Below are 17,921 nucleotides of genomic sequence, written 5' to 3'. Positions count from 1 at the left end.
TATTTAGGTATTCTTTACCACCTGAGAAAAGCTTCACCACAGAGCTAGTAAGAAGCTTCGACCTCAGTTATACAGCCAGAAGTATCTAATTCATCACAGCCTGAATGAGCTTGGAAGTAGATGTTTTTCCCAAGCAACATTTTAATTGTAGCCTTGTGAGAACTTGGGCAGAGAATCTAGCTAAGCTCTACACTTTTGACCTACAGGAACTTTAAGATAATAAATGTGCATTAAGTCGCTAATCTTGTTGTAATTTATTACACAGAAATAAAAAACTAATGTAGCCTGGTAAATTTCTTTAAACCTTAACTGCCTGCAAAGGTGTTCACATCTCTCTATTAAGGGCTTCCCCTATCTGTGAGGACACTGTGAAGTTCTCTGCTCTGTAAGGCAACAGACACCCCTTCAGGAGTTGCCTCATCTCCCCTTTTTGGCTGTTGGGTCAATAACCAGCATTAAATATCAGCATATTTTTTATGGCTGCATAGTATTCCATGGTGTATATGTGCCACATTTTCTTAATCCAGTCTATTGTTGTTGGACATTTGGGTTGGTTCCAAGTCTTTGCTATTGTGAATAGTGCCGCAATAAACATACGTGTGCATGTGTCTTTATAGCAGCATGATTTATACTCCTTTGGGTATATACCCAGTAATGGGATGGCTGGGTCAAATGGTATTTCTAGTTCTAGATCCCTGAGGAATCGCCACACTGACTTCCACAATGGTTGAACTAGTTTACAGTCCCACCAACAGTGTAAAAGTGTTCCTATTTCTCCACATCCTCTCCAGCACCTGTTGTTTCCTGATTTTTTTAATGATGGCCATTCTAACTGGTGTGAGATGGTATCTCACTGTGGTTTTGATGATGAGTTCGTGTCCTTTGTAGGGACATGGATGAAACTGGAAAACATCATTCTCAGTAAACTATCGCAAGGACAAAAAACCAAACACCGCATGTTCTCACTCATAGGTGGGAATTGAACAATGAGAACTCATGGACACAGGAAGGGGAACATCACATTCCGGGTACTGTTGTGGGGTGGGGGGTGGGGGGGGCGGGGACAGCATTAGGAGATATACCTAATGCTAAATGACGAGCTAATGGGTGCAGGAAATCAACATGGCACATGGATACATATGTAACAAACCTGCACATTGTGCACATGTACCCTAAAACCTAAAGTATAATAAAAAGAAAAAAAAAAAAATCTCAGCATAACCTGGCTAGAAACGTGCTGAACCTGACAATGGAGGAAAGAGATTATATCCAAAGGAACTGCAAAAATGCATTAACATGTACCAGATGGATTCAAGAGAGTGCCGATAAGATGGATTTTGAGATTGCTTGATCAAGTAAGCCAGAATGTAAGTCTGAATATGCAAAGATGTCTTCATTGACTGGGATGTCTTTTATTGGGAAAAAAGATTTAACACCACAGCAAAGACCATAGGGGATAATGCAAACTCAGCGTTAGAGGGGCAATTAGAAGCCTGGGGAAAGCGATGGCCCATTCTAACCAAAGTGGAAATGCCTGAGTTTCCCCGGCAGGAAGTGAGCATGCTTGAATGGCTGCAAGACCTGAAAACCAAACAGAGGATTATATTGCATGGAAGAGCCCAGAATACACACCATTCATTAAGGTCAAGAATGAGAATGTGATAGGGGCATCTGCATCATCAAGAACGACAGTGGTAGCTCTCCTCTGCAAGTGAGGGCTGATGGTCAGATAAGTGTTCACAGAACTGGCTTTGTTAATAGCAAAGGGTATAATGGGACCTAAAGAAATAGAGCCAATTTGGAGGTGTTTGATTGCCTGAAGGTAGGGGATTACAGTTACCATAATGACTGGCAGGATTGGAAGGGCGGCCATGAGGACTTGACTTGCAAGAAATTATGCGGATGCTTATGGCATCTCTAGGATAAAATTAGATGGACAGTCAATGAGGGAGCTGTTTTACATTTACAAACAGAAGAAGGCAAACATGAAAGAACGTGAGTCTAAAGGCAGTTGCCCTTATTAAAAGTCATGATCCCTTGCTCAATCCCTGAATCCGAACAAATTTTCTGGTATAACGCCCATTGAATAAGAGATATGGGTTCCAGGAGGAAGGATGCTGTAACAATGCAGCAAGAATAGACTGTAAAGGTTCCTCTAGTTCTGTGGCAAATCTTACAGTGTTGGAAATGTCAGTGGTGGGTAAGTATGCAGTATGGTATTTATAAGCCTTAGTGGGAACATTATAACACAGGTCTCTGGAGTTCTGGAGCCATCTGCAGCAGAAGAATATATGCCTTCTGAGAAACAGCTCCTGCTGTGTTGCTGAGCCCTGAAAGAGACATACTGTTGTCCATGGAGTAACAGGCGGCCTTCCACTCGGTATTACTCATTATAAACTGGATTCTGTTGGACCCAGAAATCATAAAGTTGAATGGGTCCATTAGCATTCCATTTATTTTAAGATGGAAATAATACATCATGGATTAAGCCTGAGCAGAATCAGAAGGCAGGAGTATGAAACATAAGCAGGTAGCCCTTTTAGGGTTTATGTTACCCACCACAGTTGCTTCAGTGCCTGTGCTCCAGCTTGCACATATGGCCTGATAGAGGTTGTCCCCTATGACCAACTGAAGGAGGGAAAATAGCCTGTCTAGCTTATGAATAGGTCAGTTTGATATGTGGGTGTGAACTGAAAATTGGTAGTGGTTGCACTGCAGTCACATTCAGGGATGGCTTTAAAACACAGTGGAGAGAGAAACTTTTCCTAATGGGTGGAGCTGCAAGTTAGGTACCTGGTTATCTACTTTGTGGGAAAGGAAGAGTGTCATGAGGTGAAAACATATACACATTCTTGGCCAGAAGCCAATGGCCTAACACTGGAAAAGAAAACGTTTAGAACACTAAAGCCAAGGAGGTCCGGGGTAGGAGTATGCGGAAAGACATATGGGAGAGGATACAAAGTTTGAAGAAGTTTGTATCATATGTCAATGCCAAGAAATTGCCTACTACAGCAGAAGTCCTGAATAACCAAGCAGACAAAATGATTTGGCCAATGACTTCAGAAAGCCTTTTTCATCGACCCTCCAGAGATGGCATGATGGGCAGATGAACAGCCTAGCCACAGTGGCCTAGATGGGGCTATACACTGGCTTTGTGGCCACTTAACCAAGGCTTATCCAGCTCTTGGCACCTCTGAATGGTCAACCTTCCAACAACAAACACCAAGTGGACACTTATTGACAATTCAATTACATTGGGGTTGTTCCTTTCTAGAAGAACCAGGAGATCACCCTCACAGGGATAGAAATACTTTTATTATGAGTATGGATAATACTTATGGCTTTGAGTTTTCTTCCCACAGACTTAAGTCAGCACCATTTGCCTACTAAAAGGTTGATCCACAGACATGGAATCTGTAACATAACATCCAACAAGAGGAACTACTTCATTACAAGTATGGTACAAAATTGGGCTACTGATTGAATCACATACCACAACACCCAGAGGCAGCTGGTGTCCCATAATGCTGGAAGGCACTTCTATGGCACAGCTGGAGTGCCACCTTGATGGCAGTGCTGGGCAAGGGTGGGTTGGTATACTTTAGGACACAATATATACACTAAGTCAGAGGTCTAAATAGCAAGGCTATATGGGCCCAAGAACCAAGGGCTGGAGAAAAAATGGCACCCTAACCATCTGCCATTAGTACTAATGACCCACTTGGCGGTCCTAGTCTGCAAAAGGGGCAAACTCTTGCCAAGGGAAACAGCAGAGATTCTGTTAAACTACAAGATAGAGCTGCTCCTGGACGTGTTAAACTTTATATCGAGAAGACAGCAGGAGAGAAGAGAAGTCATCATCCTGGCAGGAGAAGTTGAACCTGATCTCCCGAATGAGGTAAGTTTGCTTTTACCGTAAGGGGAGAGAGGTATGCCTGTGGAATCCAGGTGATCTACTTTGATGCCTTGTGGGATTCTCTTGTTCAATTTTAATGGTTAATTGACATGCGCAGCAATCCTAGTTTGAGAAAAGTATGATTACCTCGGGCTGACCTATCAGGAATGAGTATCCGGGCACGTCACCAGGTAAACTAGCAGGACCTCTGGGACTAACTACAGAGATGAGGTTGTTATTTGTCCTCCTAACTTTCCTCTTTTAGAATTTCTCTCAGGGAGAGTGGCCCACAGGAATGAGGGAATACTTCCTGAAAATGTGTGCAGAGACTCTGAAGCATTCGAGATGGACTGTGGTGGCCATGGAAGTGTACCACGCAGATATCTCCTTCAAGAGAATCTGATGCAAGAATAGTTGGCAAATATCTTCTAGTTGCTACATTTTTGGATGCATCACAGAGTACATGTAAAGTTCATGCTCTTCCTGGGCTGTCCCTAGCCCAGGAATAGCCTGAGGACAGCAGAGCGACTAGGGCCAGGCAATTCCTGCCTGACACGGCACTAAGCTGAGAGCCCATCTTTGCTTTCAGATTGTACTGTTCACCCTACCCAAGCTCTCCTTTTTTCTTCTCTCCTTTCACAGATGTCAGACTTGCACCAGAAACTGGACACTTTTCCTGCTCCTGCTCCTCTTTTTTATTCTCTGCAGTTATTTCTCCCAGTAAATCACTTACACATCTAATTCTGTCTTGGAATCTGCTTTTCACAGGATTCGAACTGACACATCAGATAAGCCTATGAAAGTTCTCATTGTGATTAAAACTAAGCACTCTAATATGTGATAGAAATGGTTTATTTCTTAAACAACTTTCTAATAACTCCTAACCATGGAATTGTGAATAATTTGCATGCATATACATTTTGATTATGTGAGCAAATGGATATAATATTGCATTTATTAATTTGAAATAACAGAAATGTTCATCTATATTTGCCACATGTCCATAATCTATTAATGAAGTATAAAGAAGCAAAATTCCAATATAGTGTATTATAATTTGTCATACAATATATTCCTCTTCTACTTATAGATATACTTTAAAGGAAGTCATATTCCTTCTGGAATCCACCTCTGATCATTCAAAGGTTGAACAATAAATAGCCTAAATAGAAATATATATTTATACAGTTTTTAATTGTACCACTGTTGCAGAAAAAGATAAAAAACCATATTTTCAATTTGGATAAAATCCTCTTCAGAGGTAGATACATGTGAGTATTGTTGCAGGTACAGAGGGTAGGCTGGTTGGTCTTCTATTGTTTTTTAGCTGAAAACTGCAGTATTCTGTGACATTGAATTAAAATGAGAACATGTCAAATAGGGTAATTACAGCTGAGTTTCCACTGGTATGCAATGCAGAAAATACAGGAGCATTAATAATTTTGACCTCATTACTTTTGCATTTGTCTAACAAGAATGAAGTATTTAAGTCACTGCTATGTTAACTTTGGACTTACATATTTTTTAAAATCACTCTTTTTTAGAGATTGTTTTATCTGCTCATAAAAGATATATATTCTAGACATTTGGTTAAGAAAGGAGATGCAAAAAGAGTTATTTCTATTCAAGATGAAGTTTGTATCAGGCTAAAAGTTGATTTATTTAGAAAAATATGCTGTCCATGTTCGGGTGGCTTTTCCTATGCATACTGTCTTGTCAAGGACTCTGCCCTTAACTGCAGCCCTTGCCAAGTAGCTATGAAAAATGAATTATATATCATGTGACCTTTTACTTTGTGGCTGAAGCCACAACTCTAGTCTTCATTTCTCTCTCTCTTCAGTTTGTTTTTGGAGTTTCATCTGCCTGCTGGAGTTTCCACCTGAAAGAGCTAATAGTTACCTCAAATTCATTCTGTTGCGTAATAAAGAATTTGGCTGATTTTTTTCTCTGGTCCTTGGGTGGAAGCCTCCAAACCCTTGGATTTCCCACGTGATAGGAGTGTTTGTTATTTGTGGTTTATTAGCATAAATACCTGAGTTTATGCTAATGAGATGACTCATGGAGAACCTCTAGATAGTTTATGCTGATTAGATGAGTAAAGATTGGGGCTGGCCATGCCAGAAAGTCCTATCATGTGATTACAGAGTTGGGGCTTTGAGCCATGTGATCTTGGCCTGACTTCTGGCTTAGAAGAAGAAAGAGGCTGAATTTTGAGTTCAACTTTATGGCCAGTGAATCAATCAGTCATGCCTATATAATGAAGCCCCAATAAAATGAAGCTCAGTTCAGTTTTCTGGTTGGTGATACACATTGATGTGCCAAGTGGGTGATGCATTCTGGGGACATGGGTGATTCATGTTTGGAAGCCTCTCAGATCTTGCTCTATGCATTTCTTTATTTGGTTGGTCCTGATTTTCATCCCTTTTAACGAAACTGTAATTCTGAATTTTCTGAAGTATTAATATAATTTCTTGAACTCTGTAAGTTGTTCTAGTGAATTTTCAAACCTGAGGGGTTAGTGAGAACCTCAAAAAACATAGCCGGTTGGTCCCAAGTATGGGTGGCCTGGGAACTCTAGACCTTGTGACTGGAGTCTCAAGTGAGGGCAGTCTTGTGGGGTCTGTGCCCTTAACCTGTGTAATTTGACCTAACTTGGTTTGTTAGTATCTGAACTGCACTGCATACTCTTTAGATCCTGAAGCATAATCCTTTCCCAGTGCCAACAAGCTTACCTGCTGAACTTTGTTTCTCTTCCCACATTACCAGCCATTCAGCCTAATTTCTTCCCATAAACCTCTTACATGCTTTGGCTTCAGTTCATGTCCACTGGTACATGTGTAACCTTTTTTTTTTTTTACCTGGGCTGTTTCAATACTACTTAAACTGGCTTATCTTCACTGTAATCTATTCTGTATTTCCCAGTGAAGTTCATCTTCCTTACACTCTCTTCAAACTCAAATATCTTTTTCAGAGATGTCTAGGTAGTAGCCACTGCAACATCTCTCAAGTAGCAGGCACACATGTATATGTTGAATAAATGTCTCCCTGTTGTCCAAACTCCGCAGCTGCAGGGGACCCTGCAATTGTCTCCTACGTACCTCTTCAACCTCATCTTCTCTTACTTCTGTAAATGAATCCTGTGTTCCAAACCAATTACTTTACTCATTACTTTGCTTACTCTCAAACTCTATGGATCCATCCCCTCTCCACTGACCAAACAGTGCCTGTCAAAAAGGCTCTGTCTCCATTTGTACTAAGTTCCATCTCTGCTGTGTGTCTTTTTAGAGTTCTCCATTCCTTAGGGATAGCTCTCACTTCTGAATTTTTGTAGCACTTATTGTATGCATACTTCCATACTGTATGTGTTGTGCTGTATGTGGTTATCAATTGGCTACTAGTCTAAACCACACAGGATTTGGATTATTTTCTATTATTGTAGGTTATTTTGTAAAACTATACCATGGACTTATGAAAACAGGCAAATATAACTTTTTATGATCTCAAGGACATATGTAATAGATGCATAAGTTTTTCCGTTTTGCTGTAAGAGTTTCTCTTATTTTGTATAATTAGTACAATCAGTCAAGTCTGATCTGTAAAAACAATGAAGGTGAGAAAAATATTTTAGCTACTAATTCTTAATATATTCTAATCAACCCAATAATTTAAATGTCCTTGAAATTGTAGAGATAGCATTGTCCATATTGTCCTGCTGATAGCCACAATTACAGAGAAATTCATTTGCTGATACTCATTTGCTGTTCTTCATTTAGGGCATGTGTGATTTTTCACTTACTTGCTCTAATCTAAACTTTTCTCACTTGAATGCCCAGATAACAAAGGCTCACTTCTCCCACCATAGAACCAAGCAAAACTGCACCTTTAAGTATAATAAGGTGACCCCCTCTCTTTCTCAACAGAGAAAGAATCATGTCCCAAACATCATTTAAGCAATATAACATTTTCAGGCAGCTTTGCATCTATAATTTGGCATATATTCTTACACTACCATATGCCCATATATAACTGAAGACTAAATATTAGCATTCAATTTTTTTATTTTGTGGTAAAGAGAAGAAAAATAAGACTTCAGTCTCACTAGTCAAAAAAGATACACAATTCAGCATTCACTTAATAGAAAGAGACATACCTTGTGCAGAGATGGCCCCGGTTTGAGAAAACACAAGTTTTTAAAGAAGGATAAAGTCCTAGAAGTGACTGCAGGGAATTCACTAAGCTTTTTGGGCAAATGGGCTCTGCAGCATTAGGTCTGTATTTGATTTAAAGAGGTTTATACATTCGAACCTGACTGATCAATAATAATACTATTGAAAAACTATAATGTTATAAAGCTGAATTTTAAAGTGTAGAACACCTAATCTGTGAATAGAGATGAATATGTTTGAAAATAAAGATGAAGTGAATAGTGAAAATTTACTTCTCTGCAAAGCTTTCTCTGATAAATTTCAAATTTCCTTGTAAGAGTCCACATTATTTTTACTTACTGTCAATGAAAATATATTTTTACAGATCTTGCTTTGTCAAATATAATCTTGTGGTTGTTCTATATTCCTACACTTGAGTTAATGATTTCTCTCAAATAGTACTTTCAACTACTTACAGGTTTGTGGGTCAATACACATTTTAAAGTGTCCAGTAGGAAATCTTTAAATTAATTTCTATCAATTCAAAGGGATAGCAAAACTATGTGCTGATATAATAGTCCATAAAATGACATGGTGAGTGAAAAGTTCAATTATTTTTACTATCTTATTCTTGCCTCTTGAGTTAGTTAAGCTTTATATTGAGCTAATGAAAAATGAGACTAGTAGAAAGAAATACAAAAAAGTACATATTTTAAACACTTGTTTATTATCCAGTTTTACAGATGTGTGATCAGGTTTGGTAACTGAAGACTATCATTGGATCAAAGTTGACTTCGGGAGTGAGCCAATGAACATTTTTTGTAGGTAGAGCAAAAGCAAAGGTGAATGGCTGCATTTTGGTGAAGGCCCCCAGCAGCAACCACTGAAGGTTTTAATGTCTTCCATGGTGAACAGGATTGTATTTGGAGGAAAGTATCTGTAACCAAACCAAACATACATGGATTCAGAAAGGCTTCCTAGGAAATGTCTCACATGCAATCAAGCATTGTTATGGCAGCAGTGAGTTGTATGCTTACAGAACGGACATTCCCAAATGATGCCTGAAACAAAGAGGTGTAGAATAGCTACCAAAAAAGTGAGGTTTCCTAGGAGTCCTCAGACATTGAGCCAGAGAAGGGAGTGGCCTGGAAACAGTGGCAAGAGTATTGAGCAGGGGACAGATTTCATCACATTGCCAAGGGAGGGGAGCTTGGGCTCTAAACATGGGGGACATAAACTGTCCCAAAGAGGACATTTTGGAGTTTGGTGTATATTTTTAGTGCTGAGTTGAATAGTGAACTCTTATATCAGGATTCTGCATATGCTGTCCATTTGTCTCTTTGTATTCTGTGGTTTTTTAGACTCTTCAGTGAGAGGCAGGATTGCTTTGGAAACAAATTGCTTTGTCTCAGCTTGGGTTCTCAAGTAACACTTCTGTCTTTCTTTGAAGAATATCTGATTTTTTCCAAGGAAGTTAAATTTGATACAAATTTTGGAAGTGGGAAGAAACGTAAAGAAAGATAAAAGGGAAAGGCAGCCATTTACTTAGAAGAGACACATCACTAAGTTTTTGGCATCAGGATCAGCAACACGATACTTATTCAGGACATGCCATCATTTTAAACAAACAGTTTATGAGCACCGCTTACATGCTAACATAATGTTAGATATTGGAGCTATAAAGACAAATAGTTTTCTTCTGCCCTTAGGAAACTTATATCTTTATAGGGGACACAGATGAATAAGCCAAAAAAAAAAAAAAAAAGACAATACAGTGTGTTACATTTTCTAGTAAGTTTGCTGGAGGTACTTTGGGAGGGGAATACCTAACCCACTTCAGGAGCAAGGGGGAAGGGTTAGAAAATATTTTCAAAGAAGTAGTGGCTGAACTAAGTCTAAATATCAAATATGTCTTTGTGAGTGTTTGTGTAAAGGGCTATCTGTTGAATTGTGACAAGTAATTATAGCAGTGGTATTCAGAGACGAGTTAGTATTGTGTCTTGAATGTCAACCAGAGAATTCCGACTTGATAGAAACAGGAGGTCATTTGAATTTTTAAGCTGGGTGCAAGAATAAGGCAGAAATTCTCCTAAAGCTTTCTGTCTGTAGATCAATCAGATGGAAAGGGGATTGGAGGTGGAGACGTAAGTTAGTTATTTTGTTAAACAACCTGAGTGTGGGGCAATGGGAACCTGAATCTAGGAGGGTGATTATGGGGAAAACACAAATCATCTGAATATGAGTCTGGATTCTGAGTTTGTCTCCAGTGGCTTTTCCTTAAGAATGGTCATTTCATCAACACTAGAGGAGAGAGGAAAACTATAAATCAATCCACAAGAGCATCCAACTGATAACTGGTTCAAAGACTATCTGTGAAACTCTTTTGAGATGTAAATGTAGATTTTGAAAGAGACATGAGAATAAACATAAACAGAGAGGAAGGTAAAAGTTGGTTCCTAGATGAAGGTACTAGTGTCCACTTACATGCCCTTTATCCTTTCGTTTAACATTGCTTCTGCTACTGTTTTCTCATCATTATGAACATTTCTTGAAAGAAGATAGGACTATGTGAAAGGATTGGCACCAAGTATTATGAGTTTGGCCAATAGAAACTTGTGGTCAAAATAAATTTTGATATACCTAAATGTTATTTGGATATGAAATGATCTTTAGAAGAAAGTGATATGTGATACTTTAAAGTCCTAGTATGAGAATTTAGCAAACTCAAATAATTTATCATGATAAATACCAGTGCAGTAAAGGAGGAAGAAAACACTTAAGGAGCGTTTATACTTCATGCATTGTACTAGGCGTTTTACTAGAATAAAAATACTTCATGAATTAGAATGTGCCAGATCATATTTTATTATCTTGGTTGAGAAATTTAGTAGAATACATTAGTTCATCCTAACAAATAAGATTACAGCATAAACAACTGTGAAAAATAATTTAGAAATCAAAAAGTAAAACTTCATATGAAATTTAAAACTTTTAGGCAATTGATTGTGAATGGCATATTCTTGATTACATATATTTTCTACTTTTGTTTATATGTAATTCTGTTGTCGCCTATGCTTTAGGTCAATCCCTATGAAGATGGTTAATTTTCATCACTCTGTTGGTTGAAGCTATTTCTTCTGGCAGGGTCACTGCACATTATCTCAGGGGTGGTTCACCTCAAATTCATCGCTGCCACAGGAAAATTAACAAAGCAGATATCCTACAGATCTCAGGTCACAATAATAGTTTTCCCATACATGAAGAGCAGTGTGCAATTACACAAATATAAATGAAAATTAATATTCTCTTTGCTTAAAAATTCTAATTTATCTCTCAGTTACCTTTTTTGTAGTATTCATGTTTTGATGTTAAAAAAAGAACTGAGTAAAAGCCTACTTATAACAAAATAAATTACCCTTTGATATCCAGTGCAGCAACCTAGTATTTGAGAATAACAGAACTCCACAAAGGCTTAATATATTCAGAATTTGACAAAGTGTGACCCATTTACAGAAGCAGAAAATTCACCACAGGTATTTTAGTGTTTCTTATTTTTCTTCCAAAAGCAGATAAATTGTATTTACCAGCCAAAGAAAAGAACTGTTTCCAAACTTACTTGTTTAGAGAAAAATAGAGAAACAGAGGGGGAAAATACAATAATTTTGACTCAGAAAGATACTCTCCAAATATGAAATGTGGAGGGCTTCAAAAGATCTCATAAGAATGTCAAAATATGGGAAGTATTTGATGAACTTATTTTAAAAATAATTGTTGCTATAGATCCCTACAGGCCCTTTACACACTATGAGGATATTGAACAATTTACAGATGCCACATGTTCACACTACCATTTTTATAGGTAATTTCTAAGATTATTGTCAGAATTTTAAATTTACTGGAAAAAGAAAAAACAACATTAAAATACAAAATCTGCAATCTGGCTTAGGTATTCTCCTAAGTGCTCATATCTACAGTAGCACTTTTTCTATTTTTCTGCATGTGCCATTTTAATTTTTTCTCCTTTATGAGAACACCAACTCCTTAAAAATGGGGAACTCTGTCTTGCACATCCTCATGTGCCCAGTCCCTTGTACTGCACTTAACACATAATAGACGTATCCACACATGTTTGCCAAATATAAGAATGAGTAAACAAACACTGGAGCCCAAGGGCAATTCGTTATTAAAAGAGTATGTATTAATATATAGATTAAGATACCGTTACATTACTCAAGTGTTGAAAATAGATCCATATGTTCACTGATTATGTTTAAATCTTTCAGAAGTCCTCGCAAAAAGGACTTACATAATACTCATTTATATCATTTAAGTTTTATAAAGTGCCAAAATAGCATGCCATTGTAATTAATCCTGTAATTAATATTACTTTAAAAATTCTAAGTGGTGAACATTATGTTGATAAACTGGGACAATGACAGAGATGTCATTTATTAACCACATTTTTAGATTTCACACTGAGCTATGCTTTAAGTCTAAGTCAGAGTTGGGACTAAAATTGTTTTTGTTTTTTATTTAGTTCAATATAAACTTAAAATTATATAGAAGGATTTAAAAAGGCTTTCAAATGCAGTTCCTTTGTTCATCGACGATCACTCCCAGTGGCCTGGTCAGACAGATCAGATGTGGCTAGAATGACTTGTGTCCACAACGCTGCAGATCAAATTAAAAAAAAAAAAAAAAAGTTGGAAATGGCTTTTGGGACCCTTGGAAACCACTTCCAGTCTAAAGCCACAAGGGCAGAAATAATCAATAATGGTAGCCATTTGGTTTCATTCATTTCTTTTAATGAACATGCACACAACTGACTAAAAGCATTCTTACTGGACTGGGATGGATTTCAATTCTCTGGTGACTGACAAAAGTAGAGCCTTTGACAAAACCTGTGGTGTTGCATTGCGCTCCACTGTCTTTCCCCGTCCTAAGAGACACCGGTGTTGTTTAACTCCGAAAATTGCCATCTTGGTAGAGACTGACAAACAGTTGATCTGTAACTATTAGCTAATTTCTCCTCATGATTTTTGATTCAATTTATTTTAGGAAAGCATCTATAAACTGCAGAGCAGTTTCAAATATGTAAAATCTGTAAATGTAGGCATAAAGGTCTCAAGAAAAAAATGGGCTCAGAGCTGATTTAATCAGCGTATTAATATTCAATAGGATAATTTCCATTTCTGTAGTCACTGCCCTAGTTCAAGTAAGCATTAATTTGTATCTAATAAAGTGTCATTAATACTGTGGATACTTAAAAATTGCTTTTGATAAATGAACAACATCTGGCTTATTGCAGCAGCCTCTTAACTTCTCTCACTTTATTTAAGTTCCTTCCAATTATTATCTATTTTATAGCTAACTGCCAAAAAAAGAAGCTTTCTTGTAATTTTCCACCATGGGTAATTTCTTGCTTATGAAACTAGTTTTCTTTTTTTAACAAAATCAAAATTCCTGTGCTTGAGATGAAATTTTCTCCATCAATTTTCCTAGGTTTTCATTTCTTACTATCCAATTAAACTCATTACTTCATTGCATCAGCATTTTTCAAAAAGTACATTTTAAGTTTTTGATGACTACTAAATATAGTCATCATTTTAAAAATGCAGTTTAAGAATTTCTAAAATAAGTATACCAGCCCACTGGTAAACAAAGAATAGAAGGTCTCTATGATTTCAGAAAATGCCCTTTTCTCATATCCAAGTCAGAATGACTTGGGCAAGAATGGGAGAAGACGTGAAGATAAAAGGGATGACTGGTCTGTTTCTGTCAGTTGCTTCTTTTTCTCCCTAATTTTAAAACCATAATGTCTGCACATGAGAGGATTTAGTGTTCAAAGAGATAATACATCTTTTCAGTGGGAATGAGCAGTATAGTTACTGACCGAGTGTAAATTCACTTAAGTGCACATTTAGGGGCTTCTCAGGGGTTCTAGTATTATGGTTGCATATCACCTGAAATTGAATTTTGTCCTGCCTTAATGTTTCATGTTGCAAAGGGGGAAATGAAGATAAACTGAAATGAATGAATAAATCTAGGCTTTTTAATAATTGTTTTCCTTCAACAAGATAATTCAACTTAAATCTCAAGGCCTGGAACAAAAAAGGTGTTCTTTACATACCTACTATCCATGTTGAGGTTCCCACCACACAAACAAACTTTCAAAACTTGTCGAATAAAAATCATTATTAAAAAGCCTATATTCATAGTTTCTAGGTCACTGGAGATTTATTAGTGAGAATGATATCATCTTTTCCTTTACTATTCTAATTCATCAGTTACAACTTTTCACTTTATGGAGTCCCAGAGAATCTGAGCACATCTTTCAAACAGGTCTAGCATCAGGTATCAACTGTATTACAAGAAATCAATCTCAACAACAATTTCCAAGATCAAACATAGAAGAAAATTATAGAGTTAACTTTTTCACTTGTCTTCCTTTCTTATCCTATGCTGGGAAATACATAGTCCACAATATTCCCCAGTTTCTTTCAAATTATGTTTCTAATGGAATCCCACACCACCTAAAATGAACTTTTTTGTATGGTCAAATCATTCTTCTCACAACTGCCATTATAACATTTTGAAAATGATGCTTTATTCATTTCATTTACATGTTCAGATGACATCTCTGCAAAATGAGAAACATCCTCTTTACTTTCAAGAACCTCCAGAATTTGATTTCTATTTACTGTACCAGGTTTTATTTACTAATCACCTCTAAAATATTGAATTCTGTGACTCCTGAACATAATTTAAACTTAATTTGTCTCCCCATCTGGAGTTTGGCCACCTTCTCTGTTGTTGAAATGCTCTCCTCTTCTCAGACCATTCATATTAGTCCTCATACCTTTATGGACTTTCCTTGATTCCTCAAATGGAAGTTGTTTTCATTAACAAAATGTATGTAGGACTTGCCATCTAATCTGGTGGCTCAATACTGCATGTGATTTTGCACTCAACTCCCAGGGGACATTTGGCAATGTCTGGAGACGTTTTTGGTTGTCACAACGGGGCAGATGCTATTGGCATCTAATGGATAGAGGTCAGAGATGCTGCTAAATATTCCACAATATATACGATGGCTCTCCACCACTAAGAAGTATCTGATTCAAAATGTCAGTAGTGTTGCTGTTGAAAAATCCTAACCTAATTCAATCTTACACCTCTATTTCAAACCTGCCTATAATTTTACTTCTATATGCATGTGTCAATCATCTGTACTAGGATACAAGCCTTTGAAATACTAGGACCACATCTCATGCACAATTTTATTTCTTCAAAAGGCCTAGCACAAAGGCTGGTATACGCATGGACACTCAAAAATATTAAAAAACCTATGTGACATAGAATATCTAGATCACTGTTTGTTGAATAAACATCCAAGAAGAAAACACTAACCAATAAAGCTACATTAAGTTCAACATATACTTTCTTTGATGACTTTGATAATTCAGCTGTCATTTGAGGGTCTTTTAATAGTAAAAATCAATTAGCATTATTCTGGTAAAGAGAGAATTTATAGTTCAACATATATAATTATAGCTGATAAGCAGAAAAACATTATATTATAGACTTCACCGTATTTTTATAATAGATGAAAAGTTTAGAGTTTGAGGTTTGCAGAGCTAATGTATCTATCTTTAATAGAGTTATCTTCTGTCTCTCCTATGTTAAATGTGTTGAGTTGTTGTTGTTGTCTTAATGTGCTACAAACAACTAATCCTTGCTTTATGAAGGTCTCTCAGCTGCTATACAGTAGGTGCTGGTTAAATCAGCTCCAATTTGTTTGCATTCCTCTAAGTGGAGCATCTAGCTGTTGGGCAAAATAAAACATTAAATTATCTTGTGAATTTGCTGTAAATATTTGAAAATGATTGCCTATTGGAATACATAAACAGTTTTTTAAGTTCCCTTACGAAATGAGCTGATGCATTTTGCTTACTAATTAAATATCTATGTTTACATAATGTCCTACATCTCCCATATATGGAAAAATGAATATAGCTTAGTGGCTGCCTGCTCTAAAGGACAATGTTCAAGCTTTTTAGCTTGCCATTCAATATTGTCCCAAAGCTGTCCTCTACTTATCTTTTAGGCGTATCTCTTTCATAAATATTCTGCTTCTGCTGAATTATTTTACTTATAATTTCTTGAATATATTTCTTACTTTCCACACCTCTAATATTTCTTTTTCCCTCTTAAAATCTATAGAATGAACATTTTTCTATCACAGATCGAGCTTTCTCTTTTTACCCTTCTCCCAATCCAACTTCCTCTTGAATTGCTGGTCACTGTAACTCATGCATCTCACATGCTAACTCTTCCAAAATGGCCACCCCTCATCTTCCAAACCATACTTCTGCTTTTGAAATGATAGTCCCTATACTACTTAAGTTCTGCTGTCATGTTGTTGTCATTTTATTTGTGCATTTTTATTTTTCCTTTTCCTCAGATGGTAAAGTCTTGGGGGGTAAGGACCATGATTTACAGACATCTTTGAATCACACTCAGCACCTAGTAGTACACTATCCTGTACATAGTAATTGTTCATTATACAGTAGTTAAATGTTGAATGAGTTATGATAGTTATGATATTGCTTTAGAAGTAGAAAATGGTGTGACAACCTGGTTATAAAACACAAAGTGTTTTTCTGATAAATAAATGTCCAGAAAAAACAAGAGGGGACTGTTATAGATATAATAACAAAATAATCAAACCATAATATGTACAGACATAGTAACCAAAGGTGATGTGTGGACCTTGTTTGGATTTTGATTTGAACAAACTAACTGTAAATGGGCATTTTTGGCACAATTGGTGAAATGCATAATAGATGATAGTAAGAATCTGTGGTATGAGAAAGGTCAAAATAGTTATCAGTTAGAGATGCATACTGAATAATTTTCAAATAACAAGTTTGATATTTGCTTTAAAATATTAGATAAAAAGTATGAGAAATAATAAAAAAAACTTGGCAGCATTTGTCATAATATTGATAATTATTGAAGCAGAGTAAAGGGTACATGGTATACATTATACTATACCTCTGTAGTTTAGTGTAGGTCTAAGTATTTCCATAAAAAGTTTAAATATACATAAAGTAAAATGCCGTAGAATAATCTTTCAGTCATTCATATAGTAGGAAAGTAATTATTCAGTTATTTAAGACACTGACTATAAGAGATTCTATGACTTGAATAAATTTTCATTTTACAGTGTCTAACCCAACACCTAAGACCAATTCAAATACAAAAACATTCCACTGGTCACTTAAAGTCCTACTCTCTTGTATACCACACAAGGCTATTAAATGCTTAGTGAGTCTGGATTTTCACTGTTCTCTAAGTACCCATCATTGTTACTCATAACTGTCTGGCTTAAGAAGGTTGGAGTCAACACAATAGATAGTTGCTGACCCAAAAGGAGTTACTCTCTTATCCTGAGAATGACCAACAGCCCTGTAAAAGGCAGAGCACTTCTTTTTCTTTGCTAGCTGAACTGGATCCATTCATCCTCAATATCACAGAATAGAAACGATGTGATGAAAACCTTTCTTGAATAGACATACCAGAGATCAGGTAAGAAATTTTGGACGTGGCCAAGTAGCAAACAGTAAAGAAAGATGGCATTCAAAGGCAGAAGACAGATGAATTGGCGATTTGAACTTCAGACTTACAAAGTCTTTCAGTTTTGTTGCCACTGTCTTAGACAAACTCCTCTTTATTCCTCCTTCAATTGATCTGAAACCTCTACTTGGTTATCTGTTAGCATGCTCAAAACCACCCCCACAAAAGCATAAAATCTAAGTTATATTCTTGTGCATGCTATGGGAACACAACCTCCGAAGAAGTGCTCTGCCTTCCCAGTT

General features: G+C 36.7%; 1 protein-coding gene across 7 annotated transcripts in view; it reads right to left on the bottom strand.

Annotated features, from left to right (window-relative positions):
• Positions 1-8,780: 8,780 nt before the first annotated feature.
• Positions 8,781-17,921, bottom strand: part of KHDRBS2 (KH RNA binding domain containing, signal transduction associated 2) — a 678,514-nt gene continuing 669,373 nt past the window's right edge. For 4 of the 7 annotated variants that reach the window (XM_058435364.1, XM_058435367.1, XM_058435369.1 and 1 more), the window contains one exon: positions 8,961-8,977. The gene's annotated coding sequence lies outside the window, so the exon portion shown is untranslated. Of the gene's footprint in view, positions 8,978-11,400; positions 12,712-17,921 lie in introns of those variants that run through there. The other 3 variants (XM_058435365.1, XM_032154531.2, XM_032154521.2) reach the window with 2 other exon arrangements.

Source organism: Hylobates moloch, unplaced genomic scaffold, assembly GCF_009828535.3.
Source record: "Hylobates moloch isolate HMO894 unplaced genomic scaffold, HMol_V3 SCAFFOLD_2, whole genome shotgun sequence".
In the NCBI taxonomy this organism is placed as follows: Eukaryota; Metazoa; Chordata; class Mammalia; order Primates; family Hylobatidae; genus Hylobates; species Hylobates moloch.
Note: the sequence above shows the minus strand (reverse complement) of the source record. Positions and strands in the feature narration are given on the sequence as shown.